Source organism: Triturus cristatus, chromosome 9 (assembly GCF_964204655.1).
Source record: "Triturus cristatus chromosome 9, aTriCri1.1, whole genome shotgun sequence".
NCBI classification, from domain to species: Eukaryota; Metazoa; Chordata; class Amphibia; order Caudata; family Salamandridae; genus Triturus; species Triturus cristatus.
This window is the reverse complement of record NC_140592.1, coordinates 881,262,688-881,282,748: the sequence shown is the minus strand read 5'-3', so window position 1 is coordinate 881,282,748 and position 20,061 is coordinate 881,262,688.

Below are 20,061 nucleotides of genomic sequence, written 5' to 3'. Positions count from 1 at the left end.
AGTTCCCAGGTGGAGGGAGTCGATGCATCTGAGTTATTGTAAGCCTCTAGAGATAGTTACATTCTAAGATACCTAGCGGCCTTCACATGAAGAGTCAAATGAACAATACATGTCGATTACCAACACCATATTTCACAATAACTGGAAAGATATTGAAAGCCACTATATTTGGGTAATCACTGGAGCCACACATTCACGTAGTGAGAGGTATATTTTGACAAATTAAAGATGCATTGAAAATTTTAAATCTCAGAAAAGTGAATTTACTACAATTGTAAACCAGGTACTAGCTTAGAGAGAGAATGTACCAAACACATATCCCTTGGGTAACAGGCGGAAATGTTAGGCAGTTTTTTGTTTTCTTATATGTTGTTTGTCAGTGTGAGAGTGACTACAATTACATAGTACACTATAATGTAGGACAGTCTTTAGGAACTATGGGTATGCTGGCGGGATAACAAATGGAAAAGATGGAAACTGGTGGTTTGGTGGGGGTACTAGGGAAGTGTGTTTCATAGTTTGGCTTTTTGGAGGAAAAAACCTTTCAGCCTTTCTTGGAGGTGAGGCAAAAGCTCTGAGTGGCTTGGAAGTTCAAGTCAGTAAATGTGAGTTCTCCTCTGCTGAAGTAGGTCACTACTTTTAGAAACTGGTGCCAGGATGCTTGTTTCTGGTCCAGAGAGGACCTGGCTTTGCAGTTCAGGCTGGACTGTTCGTATGAGGAGCAGGGTCAAGACTGATTTGCACATGGCTGGATCTAAACTGGGGTGGCCTGGTGAGCAAAAGACCAATGGATTTAACCCAGATCTCTTGACTGGGGGTGAATGTTTGATTTTTCCTGCATTCCGTCCATCATTTGTGTGTCTTTTGCTTTCTTAGTGTTGGGGACATATTTATTAGGAAATCACGCAGTGCAGCACAGCAGGTCACCTTGCTGTGCTGTGTGATACAGAAAGGGCAGGAATTTGCCGTACGTAGAATGATACTGCACATTCCTGTCTTTTCCCTATGCTGGTGCACAATGTGCTGCCTAGCGCCAGCGCAGGCACCCTTGCACCATGGTGCAAGAGTGCCTGCATTGTAAGCAGGATTGTTTTTGTGCAGGAAATGACACCACTGCACTTAAATATTCCAAATTATTGCTAATAACGTGATGCTCAGCATGCCAGTTTGTCATTAACTATAAGTATACATTTCCAACAAGGGGCTAGTCATAGTATTGGAGATGGGTATCAGCAAATGGGCTCAGCTTTGGACAATGAAATAGGGGACCTAGATTTATAGAGTCCAATAATGCCCATAATGAATAAGGAAACACACAATGTGCATCCATGGGACCGGGTGAGAGAGAGAGAGTTTGGACTAGTTGTTTAATTACCTGCAGGCAATCTGACCAGCTCCATGATGTTACCATTTTCCCGGGTTCGGTAAATATGGTGGTTTCCTTTCCATCACAGTTGTCCGCTCTCGTTTGGTTACCATACACTTCTCCCCTGGACAGAAGTTTTGAAGAAAATGAAACAAAATTAATTGTGATTAGAGGGGGGAATACAACCGTTCCAGATTTTCATATAGATTTATTATCTGATAATAAAGATATATGCTTGAATATAGATGTTTGTATAGTTATGGAAGTTCATCCAATTAAAAAGGCTTTGTTGTGATGAAATTGAAAAAACCCCGATAAAGGCTGATGAAATATCCGGATGCAGTGGAATCGCAGCTTTGATGACAGAGAATAATGACCTGAAAAAAAAATCTTTGAATCTAAAATTGTGGTCAGAAGCAAGGTTATTCATGAATGCAGACAGGTGATTAGATGAAAAGATGAAATTGAACTAATTAGCAGTGACATATATATGAATAAGCTTCCGTTGTAAAATTAAGGAGGGGAAGGGTTTTTGATCACTGGTGAGTAATATGTAGAAGGAATCTAGATTTGTGTAGCAAGGCATACACGAGTGATGCTGCTTAAATACACTATGTCTGCTGAGGACAGGAGACTGCTTTCCAGCATGCCAGTTGTTGCAAGTTATTGATTACTCTGAGGTTATCGACCTTCCATATTCAGGCCTCTAACAACAGAGAAGCCCATCAAGTCAGATACATTGCTGCATTACAAGTAAGGCACATTTCCATGCCAATTTCTGTCTGAAATAAGTAAACTGCGAATTTAGGGAACTGACCTGCCCTGTCTATCTCTGCCTACTCCGCCTCGCACAACCGAACCACACCGTCGATTGATATGTCAACCTCCTCGTCTTATAGCCTCTTCTACCTACACAACAGCACTTTGATGGGTATTGGTTAGGTCCTGTTAAGTACCTGTGCCCTTTCTAGTCGTCCCCTCCCTCCTCTCTTTGTATGCCTTTCTCATCCCGCCTCAACCTGTCTCCTTTAGTTCTTACCTCATTGTCCCCACCTGCCTGTGGATGTAGGTGGGTTGTTGCTGTATTGTACCCGGATGTATGTCGTTACAACGCACACTTTTACAATGCATGCACTTACAACGCATTTTTTACAACGCATAATCCATTACAACGCATGACATTACAACGCATGACACTACAACGCATTTTTAAAAACTACCTTTACAACGCATTTCCATTACAACGCATACTACCTTTACAACGCATACCATTACAACGCATAATATTAAATTGTATTTAAGGTAAGTATTAGATAGTATAGGGGTAAAAGTTACTTTTCTAACTCCAGGGGGTGCAACAGTAGGGTAAGTGTTGGATAGTATAGGGGTAAAAATTACTATTCTAACTCCAGGGGGTGCAACAGTAGGGTAAGTGTTGGATAGTATAGGGGTAAAAATTACTATTCTAACTCCAGGGGGTGCAACAGTAGGGTAAGTGTTGGATAGTATAGGGGTTAAAATTACTATTCTAACTCCAGGGGGTGCAACAGTAGGGTAAGTGTTGGATAGTATAGGGGTAAAAATTACTATTCTAACTCCAGGGGGTGCAACAGTAGGGTAAGTGTTGGATAGTATAGGGGTAAAAATTACTATTCTAACTCCAGGGGGTGCAACAGTAGGGTAAGTGTTGGATAGTATAGGGGTAAAAATTACTATTCTAACTCCAGGGGGTGCAACAGTAGGGTAAGTGTTGGATAGTGTAGTGTAATATTATGCGTTGTAATGGTATGCGTTGTAATGGTAGTATGCGTTGTAATGGAATGCGTTGTAAAGGTAGTTTTTAAAAATGCATTGTAGTGTCATGCGTTGTAATGTCATGCGTTGTAATGGATTATGCGTTGTAAAAAATGCGTTGTAAAGGTAGTGCGTTGTAAAAGTTGCGTTGTAAAGGTTGTTCCCCATTGTACCCTGTTTAAAAACAATGAACAGATTTAAACCTGAAAATGTAATCTGCTGAAAACATGTTTCCTTTGTTGCTTTATCATGACTGCTTTCAAAGTCAATGGAATATAAGAAAAGTTTAAAAATATGTAACATCCTTGGTCAAACAGGGTCCTTTGGCCGTGCAACTGTAACACAATGCCCTGCTCTGTTTGTCTAGGAAACAATAAGCAGATCTTCGAGTAACGAAAGTGGCACTGTAGTGGGCTCATAGTGCAACACAGAGAGCGTGCACAGCTGCCCACAGATGGGCACTAAAGAATCATGGCCTTGAGTTGGCATGTACTAATGTCATATCCAGTTTGATAATATTATCCATTATTTCAGTTCTTTCACCTTCACTTTTACAATTTGTAAATCGTTTCGACAAGCTGAGGAAAATTCTATTTATGACACAGACAATAAGTAACTGTTTTCTTAATTCTACAACCTGCTGTGGTGACTGCCTGATGCAGTAGGGCCGTGCAGTGTGGTACCACAGTAATAACGATTAAATATTGTCGTGCAACAATATAGACAATATTGTGAAAGGAGTCTATCATTGCAGGTAGATATTTTTATATTCAATACCAACCGTGCAGATGTGCATGTTGCTACAATTTGGAAGTTGTACTGAAATATCACCAGAACTCAAATCCATTGAAAATATGGATACAATGATAACAGATTGAAAACATTTAAAATTTATGACTACTCTGTAATTGATTATCAATTCTTTTTCTGCTTTCCCTATTAAAATTTACAACGGCTCGGAGTAGCACAGAAAGGAATTGCTTTCACCTACAAATTCAGTCTGCGGAATGAGAGAGAGAGTATAGTATTGTAAAGCTGGTTTGTCCAGAAGCCTGGCTCCAGTGTTAGTCAAGTCCAAGGAGTAAGTTAGCGCTCTAGTTCTTTCTCAGAACTCTCTGGAGGAAACGCTGGAGGCTGGGTAGGAGGACCTGGCAGCCCATCCCAGCTGTTGAGGACTGGATGCAGTTGTCTGACAGGCAGCGTCCGGCCTGAAAGTTGGAAATATTATACAAAATTATACAAAAAGCAAATATGGCTTTTAGCACTATAGGCCTTGCAGGAGTGAAAAACGAATGTAAGAGATTTTCACTACCAGGACAAGTAAAACCTAAAAGCACATGTCCAACTTTTTAAATACACTGCGCCCTGCCCTTTAGGCTGTCCGGAGCATACCCTAGAGGTGACTTAAATGTATTAAAACGGAACGTTTGGGCCTGGTAAGTGGTTGAAATGGCAGTTTAAAACTGCACACACAGGCTGCAATGGAAGGCATGTGTAGGAGAGTAGGGTCTGCTATCCTATGGTCACCCCAAATTTTTGCTTTTTGCTTCACTGGTTTTTGACATATTGAGGCTGTGGGCCTGCTAATCAGACCCCCAGCCTGCTGTTCTCTCTAACTAAATTGACACTATGCACCCTAGGTGCATAACCAATTGGAATTGGATCACCCTGTGAGCCCCTGTACCAGTGTACACTAGGTACCCAGGGCATTGGTGTATCTAAGGCCTACCAGGGGCTGAAGCATGTATTATGCCACCCCAGGCCTGGCCTAACAAATTTGACACAACTGGCTGATCACTCAGCTGGGGTAAGTTGGTGTAACCACCTCTTACTTAGGTGTATTATACCTATACCTAACCTTAAATGGGACACCTGGTAACCTATAAGTCACTCCTATGGCAGGCCTTGACAATCCTGAAGGCAGAGTGCTTGGTTCCATGTGAGATGGTGCTCTGGCATGAGCTGAGCCTGTCTGCAGTGGTCGGAACAACTTCCTTCTACCGTTTCCAGATATCGTCATACCATATACTCTTAAGTGCATTATGAACCTCGCGGTTAAATGCTATCTTTGGTTTGGCTTTATCAAAACATGTCGAGTAAGGTGTCATACGAATTGGAATACTAACCCCTCGCCAATTCTGGCGACGGGGTTAGCATTCCACCCTTCTAGAGCGACACGACATGTACAGTACCTGAAACCCGGGTAGAATCAGACATAGCCTCAGCTCCACAAAATGGATGCTGCCACCACAGACACAAGTCTGCCCTCCTGCTGCTGGGAGTCCTTCCAGCTTGGGAGACGTGGACAAAGGGTTTCCTGCCAGGGGAGGTGCGAGCTCCACCCCAGACAGGATTTTGTGTATTGGTCAGGTAGGGCTTGAAAGGAATCAGACATGCCTGAGGCTCACAAGGAGCCTCGGTGCATATGCCAGTTCAAACCGGTCCTGGGGCACACCAGCCCCGGACCTGGGGCGAGCTGGACAAAGGATTGGGGGTGTAACCACCCCCCCTCCTGGTCCCACCCTTAGGGAGGTACCTAGCAGGTAGTCCGGCCCCTAGAATCCGCTTAAAGGTAGGAGCTGTGTCCTAAGACTTCAGACATCCTGGAATCAACTTACTACAAAGAAGAAGACGGGAACTTCGACACTCTGCTGCACAGAGGACTGAAGGAAATCTCCCCTATGGTCAGGGAGTGACCATCTTGCTAATGCAAGCACCAACCAGCTATTCAACGTCTGCTTTGCCGCCGCCTCCCGCCGGAGCCCGAGCCCAGAGCCCGACAAGACCTGGATCTCCAGACCTCTCACCGCCCGATCCACAGTCCCTGCAAAGAAGGAACCCGTGGAGGCACCGAGACACGTGGAGCCAGCCATCTTGGAAGACCGACGACAAGCTGCAAGCGCAACAGCAGAGGCTCCCTCCAAGTTGTGCTTTGGGTCCTGAGAAGCCCAACCACCGAGCAGCATCTGCACCAAAGGTGAGCCCTCTAGCATCTCCACAATCTGCGTGGGGCCCCTCTGCACTTTGCATCTCGACGCGCCTGCCCGGTCCCTGGCCCGTTGGCTAGTGGCCATTTTGGCGACCTATTTTGAAATCAACGATGCTGGTCTGGTTGCTCCAGACTGGCCCTAGCTGCTCTCCAAAAGAGCAGCCCCTCTGACCTTGCTGGTCAGAACAATCAGCTTTCCTCTCTTTCCACGACTCCTGCCTTTGCCAAGGCTTGTTTGCTTCTTTCGAGTCGCTGACACCGCCGACAGTGAGAACCTGCGTGGGACAGCTCGTGAACCGACTCCTGGATGTCGTCAACCTTCAGGGACCACGTGGCTGCGGAGACAAGCTACACCTCATCACCTGTTTGCACCCAACATCGCCTGGTACCTACCTGGTGCCACGCCGGTCACTGGCTAGTGACTGTGAACACTGTCCCCTCTGCTTTCAGGTCTTCTACAACTCCGATCCACTCTTGGATCAACCGCATCTCTTCTGGACCGACCGCCTGCAGCATCTTTGTCATCAGGCTCCATTGAATAGATAGAAGAAACCCGATGCACTTCGAGACCTCTGCACCCGCTTCCTGTGGGTGAGGTAAAGCTGGCACTCCGGTGCCCAAGTGTAGAGAAAAATCTCTAGTGTCTGTGTTTTGAATCTTAAGATCGTAGTCCATCCAGAAGACCCTTTCTGCAGTAACTTTTAAACTTTTACGCACCCATTGAAAACCTATGGGAGCACGCGTGTAACTTTCCTCACTGCAGACGCGACCCGTGGACCTCCTGGTCACTAACTGAAGTTAGCTCCTTGTAGGCCCAGCGATTCTAGAGGCCCTAGGCCTTTTCCCTTTCCTGTTCGTGGTACTTATACCACTATTTTAGTATATGGTTTGAGTGGCCACCAGGGCCCATCCATATAAAGTGCAACTTCTGTATATTATAACGTTTAACGATTTGTGCTCCTGTGCTCATAAAGAGTCTAGGGGATACTTTGAGAAATAAATACATATATATTTTGAATATATATCTGTGTGGTGTCCTTTCATTGGTATAAAGGGGGGTTACATTTGGTAAAACAGCCTGCTTAACACGCTTTAACGAGTTTAGCCTCAAAGACTGCTTAGCCTACGCTACCACTAGGGCAGCTAGTCCGAAAAGGTTGACTTACAATCACACCATAAGGGTTGCTTGGCATGGTACAAGGTGGTCACTTTAACTAGTGAACAGCATATACCAGGCCAACTTCTCACATTGGTGAGCAGCGGTTGGATTTGAGCTTGCTGTGTTTTACCTCTGTAATCTCTTTGTTACCAATTGAAAGATCATACAGGTACCTTTAGGTACATATAAAACAAGATAGATATACTTAAGTTCTACTGAACTTAGTTGTTGTAGAGCAAAGGGAGTAGCACACCCTGACTACAACTACTAGATAGTTTTAGTAGGAAAACCCAAGTGTAGGTAGATTGCAACACATCCACCCACACTTAAGAGCAATGGCTGGGGCAGAGGGGTCCAATGTACCCATCTCTGTTGAGAGTGACCCCCAGAGGGCACCATCCATCTTTGCTACCCTAAACCAAAATGAGCTCAGGCAGTTGGCAAATATCAGGGGCCTTAAACAGCCCAAGAACCCTACCTCTGCTGAACTCAGAGAGCTTTTACAAGCTGATGAAGATCAAAAAGCTCTCAAGAAAGCCTCCCAGTTAGGCCCCTTAGGGACTGGAACAGGAGGCCCCCCCTTCTGAAGATGCTACTGAGGTACCCCTTTCCAATAGTCACCCCTTAGATGAGAATCATACTACAGAGGATGAAAGTGATAGGGATACAGATGTTAGTGGGGATGAAGGGAGAACTAGCCCAGTGCCAAGTGTTATACGTGGCCCAGCTAACTTAAGGCTACTGGGGACTAACAATGGGATCATCCCATTGGATCTCTCTAGTGGACTTAACCAGGGGCTTGGGAGGCAAAGGAATCACTCAGGTGAATCTAATGCTTCTCATGCCTCTAGAGGCTCTCAAGGTCACTCCAGAAGAAGGATGACCACCCCTCAGAGGAGGGAACATGAGGCCAGAATGAAGGAAGCTCAGCTGAGGATCAGGAGACAGGAGCTAGAAGTAGCCCTGATGGAAGAGAAACTGAACAAGGCTAGGCAACCTAGAGAGAGTGGGTCTATACCCACTGGTGGCAGCATTGTCCCTAAGGACAAAGATAGGGTCTTTGACAACAGGAACCTGTCCAAGGTTGTGCCCCCCTACAAAAGTGGGGATGACATCCACAAATGGATGACTGCTCTTGAGAGAGCCTGCAAAGTGCAGCAGGTTCCTGAAGACCAGTGGGCAGCAATCTTATGGCTCTCCTTTGAAGGAAGAGGCAGAGATAGACTCCTCACTGTTAGAGAGGAGGATGTCAGAAACTACAGAGCCCTGAAGAGTGTCCTAGTTGATGGGTTAGGCTTAACCACTGAACAGTACAGGTTAATGTTCAGAGACACCCAGAAGACACAGACTCAGGACTGGTCTGAATACATTGAATGTGCCACTAAGGCTTTGGAGGGTTGGTTGCTGGGAAGTAAGGTATCTGATTATACAGGATTGTACAATTTGCTGATGAGAGAACAGATTTTAAATAACTGCCAGAACCAGCAACTGCATCAACACTTGGTTGACTCAGATCTGACCTCTCCCCAAGAATTGGGAAAGAAGGCAGACAAATGGGTCAGAACCAGGGTTAAGCAAAAGAACCAACCAGGGCCAAGGGGGTGATCAGAAGAAAACAGACCAAAAGGGTGGAGATCAGAAATCTAAAGACCAGAAGTCTTCAACAGGGCCCCAAACTAGTACTAACGAGGGTGGGTCCCAGCCTAAAGGGAAGAAGAAAGAAGGTCCAAAGAAACCCTGGTGCAAATCTTGCAAGAATACAACTCACTGGACTAGTGATTGTAAGAAGGGTGGAGCCCCCAACACTGTTGCCCCTAAGGCACCTGCTCCCAGTACTACTGTTAGCAGTGTTGGTCCCCAGACAAAGGGTGTAGTGGGAATCACTATGGGAACTGAAGGAGATTCTGACTTAGACAGAACCCTGACACAGGCAGTCTTGATCTGTGATGGGGACATGGATTTGTCCCTGACTGTGAGCCCCAGTAACCTGGGCAAGTACAGACAGACTCCTTTAATAAATGCAAAAGTGGCTCAAGCCTACAGGGACACATGTGCCAGTGTCACTATGGTGACACCAGGCTTTGTGGACCCTGGACAGTACATACCAGGTGAGAATTACCTGGTGACCAATGCCAGCAATGCCACTACTTCACATAGTGTGGCAGTTGTTAACTTCTCATGGTGAGGGGTAACCGGCCTCAAAAGGGTTGTGGTTAGTGCAGACCTCCCAGTAGAATGTTTGTTGGGCAATGACCCAGAGAGTTCTCTATGGTCAGAAGTGGAGTACAGGACACATGCAGAGATGTTAGGTATATCACCATATGTCCTTGCTGTGACCAGGTCACAGGCCAAAAAGTGCCTTACTGAACCACAGGTCTTGGATCCTGGAACAATGGACCAAGCACCTACCAAGAAGAAGAACAGGAGGGTTAAGGCTGTGCCTTCCCCCCTGCCTCCAAGTGATGATCAGCCTTCCCAGGAAGATGATCTAGAGGACCCTGAAGGAACTGTCCCTGAAGAGCTTGAACCTGATCAGGTTGCGTTTCTAGGGACAGGGGGACCTTCCAGGGCTGACTTGGGGCAGGCTCAGTTATCCTGTCCCTCTCTTGAACCCCTCAGACAGCTGGCTGCTGCTGAGGCTGCTGGGAATGCTCAAGGTACCCATAAAGTGTATTGGGATGAAGGGCTCCTTTATTCAGAGGCTAGAGACCCAAAACCTGGTGCAACCAGGAGGTTGGTTATACCTCTGCAATTTAGGGGCTTCCTTCTTACCTTGGCCCATGATATTCCTCTAGCAGGACACTTAGGCCAGAACAAGACTTGGGACAGGCTTGTCCCTCACTTTCACTGGCCTCACATGAATGAAGATACCAAGGAGTTTTGTCGCTCCTGTGTGACCTGCCAAGCCAGTGGCAAATCAGGTGGCACAACAAAGGCCCCCCTAATACCACTACCTGTGGTGGGGGTCCCCTTTGAAAGAGTGGGAATAGATATAGTGGGTCCCATGGATCCTCCCACTGCATCTGGGCACAGATTTATACTGGTGGTAGTGGATCATGCCACCAGGTATCCAGAGGCAATTCCCCTTAGGACCACTACAGCTCCTGTTGTGGCCAGGGCCCTGCTAGGAGTATTCTCCAGAGTGGGGTTTCCTAAGGAGGTGGTTTCTGACAGAGGTACCAACTTCATGTCAGGATACTTGACAGCTATGTGGAAGGAATGCGGTGTCAACTACAAGTTCACCACTCCTTATCACCCACAATGCAACGGGCTTGTTGAGAGATTCAACAAGACCCTAAAGGGTATGATCAAAGGATTACCTGAAAAGCTCAGGCGAAGATGGGACATCCTTCTACCCTGCCTTCTTTTTGCTTAAAGAGAGGTCCCACAAAAAGGAGTTGGCTACAGCCCCTTTGAATTGTTGTTTGGGCACCCTGTGAGAGGCCCACTGTGTTCAGTGAAGGAAGGATGGGAGTTACCTCTCAAAAAGCCTAAACAAGACATAGTGGACTATGTACTTGGTCTCCGCTCCAGGATGGCTGAGTATATGGAGAAGGCATCTAAAAACCTTGAGGCAAGCCAGGCCTTACAGAAAGCTTGGCATGACCAAAAGGCTGTCTTGGTTGAGTTTCAGCCAGGACAGAAGGTATGGGTGTTGGAGCCAGTGGCCCCAGCAGCACTCCAAGACAAATGGTGTGGATTACAGAGGACTCAATGCTGTCACTAGGACAGATGCACATCCTATTCCAAGGGCAGATGAGCTCATAGATAAACTGGCTTCTGCTAAGTATTTGAGCACATTTGATTTGACAGCTGGCTATTGGCAAATCAGGTTAGCTGAGGAGTCCAAGGCCAAAACAGCATTCTCAACCCCAGGTGGGCATTATCAATTTTTGGTGATGCCCTTTGGTCTGAAGAATGCACCTGCCACCTTCCAAAGGTTGGTGAATCAAGTCCTTACTGGGTTGGATGACTTTTGTGCAGCATATCTTGATGACATTGCTGTCTTTAGCTCCACCTGGGAGGATCACCTGATCCACCTGAAGAAGGTACTTGAGGCTCTGCAAAAGGCAGGCCTCACTATCAAGGCTACTAAGTGCCAGATAGGGCAGAGTAAGGTTGTGTATTTGGGCCACCTTGTAGGTGGAGGCCAAATTCAACCACTGGAGAGTAAGATACAATCCATCAAGGACTGGTCTCCTCCAACCACCCAGACTCAAGTTCGAGCTTTCTTGGGCTTGACTGGGTACTACAGGAAGTTTGTTAAGAACTATGGGTCCATTGTGACTCCTCTTAATGATCTGACATCCAAGAAGATGCCCAAAAAGGTTCAGTGGACAGTAAGCTGTCAAAAGGCATTTGATGACCTGAAGAAGGCCATGTGCTCTGCACCTATCCTGAAAAGTCCTGACTACTCCAAAGAGTTTATTGTCCAAACAGATGCTTCTGAGTTGGGTGTGGGATCTGTGCTGTCACAACTTAATGTAGGTGGTCAAGACCAACCCATTGCTTTTATTAGCAGAAGGTTGACCCCCAGAGAGAAGAATTGGTCAGCTATTGAGAGGGAGGCCTTTGCTGTGGTGTGGGCCCTGAAGAAGCTGAGGCCATACTTGTTTGGCACTCACTTCAAGATTCAGACCGACCATAAGCCCCTCTTGTGGCTAAATCAGATGAAGGGTGAAAACCCCAAACTGCTTAGGTGGTCCATTTCCCTACAGGGGATGGACTTTACAGTGGAGCACCGGCCAGGTACAGACCATGGGAATGCAAATGGTCTCTCCAGGTACTTCCACTTAGGACATGAAGACGAGACTGGTCAAGGCTAGTTTAATGTCCCTGCGTTTGGGGGGGGGGGTTGTGTAGGAGAGTAGGGTCTGCTATCCTATGGTCACCCCAAATTTTTTTTGACATATTGAGGCTGTGGGCCTGCTAATCAGACCACCAGCCTGCTGTTCTCTCTAACTAAATTGACACTATGCACCCTAGGTGCATAACCAATTGGAATTGGATCACCCTGTGAGCCCCTGTACCAGTGTACACTAGGTCCCCAGGGCATTGGTGTATCTAAGGCCTACCAGGGGCTGAAGCATGTATTATGCCACCCCAGGCCCGGCCTAACAAATTTGACACAACTGGCTGATCACTCAGCTGGGGTAAGTTGGTGTAACCACCTCTTACTTAGGTGTAGTATACCTATACCTAACCTTCCCTCTGACACAGTCCTTGGTATTCCTGATATTGGTTGGGGGACTTGTTTGTTGATGTGCATTTATTTTTAAACTCTGTGGTTTTTAAAATCGTCATTTTAATACATTTGTCTGGAGCTGTGTTCAATGCTCCTTGGCCACTTTTGTGAGGAAGGTCACAGCTCAGCTGCTGCTGACACTCCCCCTCTCACGTCACTCACTCTCGGCGATATTAGCTGCCGATGATGCGTACGCGCAGCGGACGCGGGCAGCGGGCGCACCGCGGGCGCGCCGAAGGCTCGCCAAAGGCGAGCCCGTCTGCGCCCGTCTGCGCCCGTCTGCGCCCGTCCGCGCCAGCTCCGGGCCCAGGGCCATGCCCCCTGGCCATGTTGACCAACTGTGCCATATCACTAGGATACGTTATTCTGCCTCCCAGCTGAAGGAGTTCAGCTTAGGGGTGTCTAGTAATCATTGCACAAGTCTACCCCTGTCCTCCTCGCCTATTTCCTTATCTGCTACATGTCCGGGCTGTAAATTTGCATTTTCCCCTTCTCTCCCTTTAAATTTCCCTCCTGGCCCAGGATCTACCAGTTATATTCACATGGCTCTTATCAATGCCCGCTCTCTCGCCAGTCATTGTTGGGAAATAAGGGAACTCATTGTAGCTCAGGAGCTTGATATTCTGTTTATTACAGAATCATGGGGAGACGCCTCTTCAGGCCCGGACTTTTGTTCAGCTACCCCTGAGGGATATTGTGTGGTGAGACAGGACAGAACCACAGGGAGAGGAGGCGGCCTAGCCATAATCTAGAAAGCCGACTTAAGAGTCAAGATTGACTCTATAAGTCGACAAGACTGTGAAGCGCTTCTTTTTTCGATCTCACTTAATTACAATCAGACCTTTAAAGGGATTTTGCTATACCGCCCCCCTGGCCCAAATTCGCGCTTCCTCCAGGCTCTTGAAGAATTTCAAGAATTCTCCATAAGTTATCCGGAGTTTACTATTTTAGGAGACTTTAATTTCCACTTAGAGGACCTAGGGGATAAATACACCGCCCAACTAATAACCGACCTATATGTGGCCGGTCTATCGCAACTGGTAGATGTTCCTACACATCAAGCTGGACACACGCTTGATGGGCTGTTCACTAACCATCCTAAGCTCTTTTTTTCTTCAGTTATTCCTGTGGTATGGTCAGACCATTCCGCAGTAGTATTTACTATTCAAGTTAACAATCGTAACGCCTCAAATACCCTGCCCCGTACTTCTATCTGTACTAGAGCCTGGAACAGTCTGGATCTTTCAGTTTTTTCCCAGACTCTAGCGGATTCTCAGTATGAAGTTTCCTCTAATCCTAGTGAAACATCCATTAGATATCAAGCATGGATTTCTAATGCAGTGAACCGTGTGGTTCCGGTTAAATCTTTTATTCCTAATAGGGTTTCGCCCTCTGCTCCATGGTTCACGGAGGATCTCCGCTTACAGCGACAATATTGCAGGAACCTTGAAAGGCGTTGGCGAAAGCATTATAACCCTGTCGATAGGCAGACTTATAAAGATACCCTTGCAGTATATAAAAAATCTATTATAAGATGCAAAAGTAGTTTCTTCTCGGCCCAAATTGAGTTAGCTCATAATTCAGCCAAAAAGTTGTATCAGGTGGTTGACACTCTGTCTAATCCACCTATAGGTCCCCCGACAGAACCCTCCCAAGTCCTGTGTAATGCGCTGGCTACTTTCTTTTTTTCCAAGGTTTCCACGATTTATTCGTCCTTCTCTCTCCCTACACGTTCTGTTGCTCCTGATCTCCCCTTTCACACACCTATGTTCACCAATTTTCTTCCGGTTTCATCTGAATATATTGGTAGGTTGGTCACTTCTATTAAGTCCGGCTCTCCTTTTGACCCTTGCCCTCCCGCGATATTGAATACTCTCACTGAGGTCATAGCACCACCCCTAACGGACCTTTGCAACTCCATTTTCCAATCTGGCACCTATCCGAATATTTGGAAAAAGGCAGCTATAAAACCACAACTTAAAAAACCTTCTTTAGACCCCACTGATTCAGCCAGTTATAGGCCCATTGCTTGCCTACCATTTCCGGCTAAAATATTTGAATCAGTGATGAACCTGCAATTATCCGAATTTATTGACCATCATAATCTTCTGGATGACGCGCAGTTCGGATTTAGGAAATATCATGGCACTGAAACGGCCTTGATAAAAGCTTCTGATGAGATTAGGACCATCATGGATCAGGGGGGGGCAGCAGTCCTGGTGCTCCTCGACCTGTCCGCCGCCTTCGACACGGTCGACCATTCCATCTTGGTCGACCGTGTCGCATCCATGGGGGTAACCCATCTTGCAAAGAACCTCATCGCTTCGTTTCTTGCCAACCGAACTCAAACGGTTAAGATGGGTAATTTTTACTCACCCACTTTTGTTCTTCCTTGCGGGGTTCCTCAGGGATCCTCGCTAAGTCCCACTTTATTTAATATATATGTGGCAGATTTGGCGAAGGTTATAAAAACTCATAAGCTGCGGTTAACCACTTATGCCGACGACACCCAATTGGTGCTGTCTATTCAAAAAGACGGTCCTGCAGTCGCCGCCCAATTTCAGGAAGGGATGTTGGCCATTAGCTCATGGATGGCGGATAATAGTTTAAAATTGAATTCGGACAAGACCGAGGTGCTGACCTTTGGTAGGCTCTCCCCTGAGTGGTCTGCGATTTGGTGGCCCAGTGATATGGGTCCCCCTCCCACTCCTGTAACCAAGGTCAGGAATCTCGGTATCATGTTCGATGACAAACTGTCTTTCAAGTATCATGCCAACGCTGTGGCGGCACCTTCCTTTAATATGCTTAGAAAGATTAAGAAGTTGATGCCATACCTTCCTTCAATGGCGGGAAAAACTTTAATTACTACACTTGTCTTTTCAAAAATGGATTATAGTAATGGCCTTTTTCTTAACGCTCGGGAGCAGGTTCTAGCTAAGCTGCAATCTGTACAGAATGCGGCAGCTAGATTAATGCTTAATGTTCCATTCCGTCACCCCACATCTGCGGCTATTCATCAGTTGCACTGGCTGAGAGTAAAGAGTCGGATAAAATTTAAGGCTCTATGTATCGCTTATAAAGCCATTCATGATTCGGGACCTAAGTTCCTGAAGGATGCTTTTCGGATTTATGCTCCCAATAGAACTTTACGATCAGCCTCTACTCATCTTCTCCCAGTGCCACGCACTAGAACCTCCACATGGGGAGACAGACGTTTTTTGGTAGCTACTCCTAAGCTGTGGAACTCCCTTCCCTTTGCTATAAAAACTGCCCCTACCCTTATCATGTTTCGTAAACTCCTGAAGACTTGGTTATTTAACCAATAGCTTCTTCAGATGTCTTTGTCAGGAGGATGTTCTGTATGCGCCGAGACACCTTAGGGTAGTCGTGCGCAATAAAAGTTGAGAAAACATAAACATAAACATAAACATAAATGGGACACCTGGTAACCTATAAGTCACTCCTATGGCAGGCCTTGACAATCCTGAAGGCAGAGTGCTTGGTTCCATGTGAGATGGTGCTCTGGCATGAGCTGAGCCTGTCTGCAGTGGTCGGAACAACTTCCTTCTACCGTTTCCAGATATCGTCATACCATATACTCTTAAGTGCATTATGAACCTGGCGGTTAAATGCTATCTTTGGTTTGGCTTTATCAAAACATGCCGAGTAAGGTGTCATTCGAATTGGAATACTAACCCCTCGCCAATTCTGGCGACGGGGTTAGCATTCCACCCTTCTAGAGGGACATGACATGTACAGTACCTGAAACCCGGGTAGAATCAGACATAGCCTCAGCTCCACAAAATGGATGCTGCCACCACAGACACAAGTCTGCCCTCCTGCTGCTGCGAGTCCTTCCAGCTTGGGAGACGTGGACAAAGGGTTTCCTGCCAGGGGAGGTGCGTGCACCACCCCAGACAGGATTTTGTGTATTGGTCAGGTAGGGCTTGAAAGGAATCAGACATGCCTGAGGCTCACAAGGAGCCTCGGTGCATATGCCAGTTCAAACCGGTCCTGGGGCACACCAGCCCCGGACCTGGGGCGAGCTGGACAAAGGATTGGGGGTGTAACCACCCCCCCTCCTGGTCCCACCCTTAGGGAGGGACCTAGCAGGTAGTCCAGCCCCTAGAATCCGCTTAAAGGTAGGAGCTGTGTCCTAAGACTTCAGACATCCTGGAATCAACTTACTACAAAGAAGAAGACGGGAACTTCGACGCTCTGCTGCACAGAGGACTGAAGGAAATCTCCCCTATGGTCAGGGAGTGACCATCTTGCTAACGCAAGCACCAACCAGCTATTCAACGTCTGCTTTTCCGCCGCCTCCCGCCGGAGCCCGAGCCCAGAGCCCGACAAGACCTGGACCTCCAGACCTCTCACCGCCCGATCCACAGTCCCTGTAAAGAAGGAACCCGTGGAGGCACCGAGACACGTGGAGCCAGCCATCTTGGAAGACCGACGACAAGCTGCAAGTGCAACAGCAGAGGCTCCCTCCAAGTTGTGCTTTGGGTCCTGAGAAGCCCAACCACCGAGCAGCATCTGCACCAAAGGTGAGCCCTCCAGCATCTCCACGATCTGCGTGGGGCCCCTCTGCACTTTGCATCTCGATGCACCTGCCCGGTCCCTGGCCCGTTGGCTAGTGGCCATTTTGGCGACCTATTTTGAAATCAACGATGCTGGTCTGGTTGATCCAGACTGGCCCTAGCTGCTCTCCAAAAGAGCAGCCCCTCTGACCTTGCTGGTCAGAACAATCAGCTTTCCTCTCTCTCTACGACTCCTGCCTTTGCCAAGGCTTGTTTGCTTCTTTCGAGTCGCCGACACCGCCGACAGCGAGAGCCTGCGTGGGACAGCTTGTGAACTGACTCCTGGACGTCGTCGACCTTCAGGGACCACGTGGCTGCGGAGACAAGCTACACCTCATCACCTGTTTGCACCCGACATCGCCTGGTACCTACCTGGTGCCACGCCGGTCACTGGCTAGTGACTGTGAACACTATCCCCTCTGCTTTCAGGTCTTCTACAACTCCGATCCACTCTTGGATCAACCGCATCTCTTCTGGACCGACCGCCTGCAGCATCTTTGTCATCAGGCTCCATTGAATCGATAGAAGAAACCCGACGCACTTCGAGACCTATGCACCCGCTTCCTGTGGGTGAGGTAAAGCTGGCACTCCGGTGCCCAAGTGTAGAGAAACATCTCTAGTGTCTGTGTTTTGAATCTGAAGATCGTAGTCCATCCAGAAGACCCTTTCTGCAGTAACTTTTAAACTTTTACGCACCCATTGAAAACCTATGGGAGCACGCGTGTAACTTTCCTCACTGCACAGGCGACCCGTGGAGCTCCTGGTCACTAACTGAAGTTAGCTCCTTGTAGGCCCAGCGATTCTAGAGGCCCTAGGCCTTTTCCCTTTCCTGTTCGTGGTACTTATACCACTATTTTAGTATATGGTTTGAGTGGCCATCAGGGCCCATCTATATAAAGTGCAACTTCTGTATATTATAACGTTGTCTTGTTTAACGATTTGTGCTCCTGTGCTCATAAAGAGTCTAGGGGATACTTTGAGAAATAAATACATATATATTTTGGATATATATCTGTGTGGTGTCCTTTCATTGGTATAAAGGGGGATTACATTTGGTAAAACAGCCTGCTTAACACGCTTTAACGAGTTTAGCCTCAAAGACTGCTTAGCCTACGTTACCACTAGGGCAGCTAGTCCGAAAAGGTTGACTTACAACCACACCATAAGGGTTGCTTGGCATGGTACAAGGTGGTCACTTTAACTAGTGAACAGCATATACCAGGCCAACTTCTCACAGCATGAGACAGGTTTAAAGGGCTACTCAAGTGCTGCAGAACCACTGGTAGCATATAATTGTCATGTCTGGGTACATGTGCTACTACTTTACTTGGTAAGTACAAATACATTAAATATGCCAATAGGTGATAAGCCAATCGTACCTAATTTTAAGGAGTGCGCGCAAGCAGTTTAGCACTGTTTAGTAGTGGCGAAATGCACAGAATCATAAGGCCAGCAAAAACTAGAACAGCAAAAAGGGAGGCGGAAGGGAAAAAGTTTGGGGAAGACCACCCTAAGGCTGACAGGTCTAACAAGCACCGGAATACCCTCACGGTTGATAGTGTGCTTTACAAATACAGATAACATAACAGCATAACAACACGCAGAGGGCTGAACTTAAATGGCAATGTTTTCTTCAGAGACAAGTAAAACCCCAGTAGAATCATTTAAACTGCTAAAGATACATCATATTTTAACAGTGCTTCAAATGAGCAGACTCTGTCCAGTACTGAGTACTGTCAGACACTTCTTGAACTTGAAAGGAAGAGTACCTGCAATTCTATGCAGTCCTGCAATAGATTTAATGCGATAGTACTAGCACCTCTCATGAGCAAAGAGGGACTCTTAATAGTGAGTACCTGTACATTTCCATTTAAGCCACTGCACTTCAAGGTTCTGGAATTCCGCGTTTGCCAGTGAACAGCAGAGCAGAGTAGACTGATTGTCCTAATGATCTATGTAAGCTGCGTCCCAAGGGCCTGATTACAAGTGTACCATTAAATTGATATCCCTGCACTAACACATTATCTGTGCAGAGATCTTAATTAAAACCGGTGTAATGTGTATCACACCCCATAGTTACCAGGTGAGATAAAGATAGCACCCTTAATTACATTTTGGCAGGTCTAATTTGCTGGACTTTAACAAGGGTAAAAGGCCTGGTATTTACTGGGACATGCAGATTTTAGTGTGGTAAGCACCAAATTCCACGTTATTCTCTAAAATAAAATATGCAATATTTATCACATCTGATAAATTCAGAACACCTGGGAGTTGGAGTGTTAATGGACGTGATGATTATCGCGTCTGACTGGGCCTATGCATAATCAACCCCAAAGGTCTTTTCCGAGCTGATTTCATCTTCAGACACACTCTGAATCAAGTTTGCTGTAGGAGCTTTCTTGATGTACTCCAGTTCAAATGGATTTGGTGTTGTTTTCTCTTAAATATTTGGGAGTTTCATAGCACATTGAAGGAGTTTAGCTTCCCCACAAGCCTGCACACGCAGAGATCTGGCAGCCATTACATTTATGCAAAGTTATTTTGACTATTTTTGGCATCTAAAGAGGTTTACTTATTGTAATTATATGATCCATTCCATGTTGTTTAGCCCAGAATGAACTCCAAGGCAAAGTTGGTGGGTCTACTGCAGCTCTGTGGTCCAGGCTCATAGTTGTTAGTTTACCCACAGATCCGAAAGGTAATGGGTGGACATTAATCCATTGTTAGCCGTTGAACAGTATTTGCGTAATCATAATTCCTAATAGTCAGTCTGAATCTCAGTAGAACGTAGCTGCCACGGCATCGGAATAAACCTCTGTATTACTTTTTGTGTTCTGTAAATTGTGTGGCCATTTGGTGAATGCATTTGGAATAGAAACTCAACTTGTTTCTGTCATTCCTTCAAGAATGCACAAGCCTATAGACTGA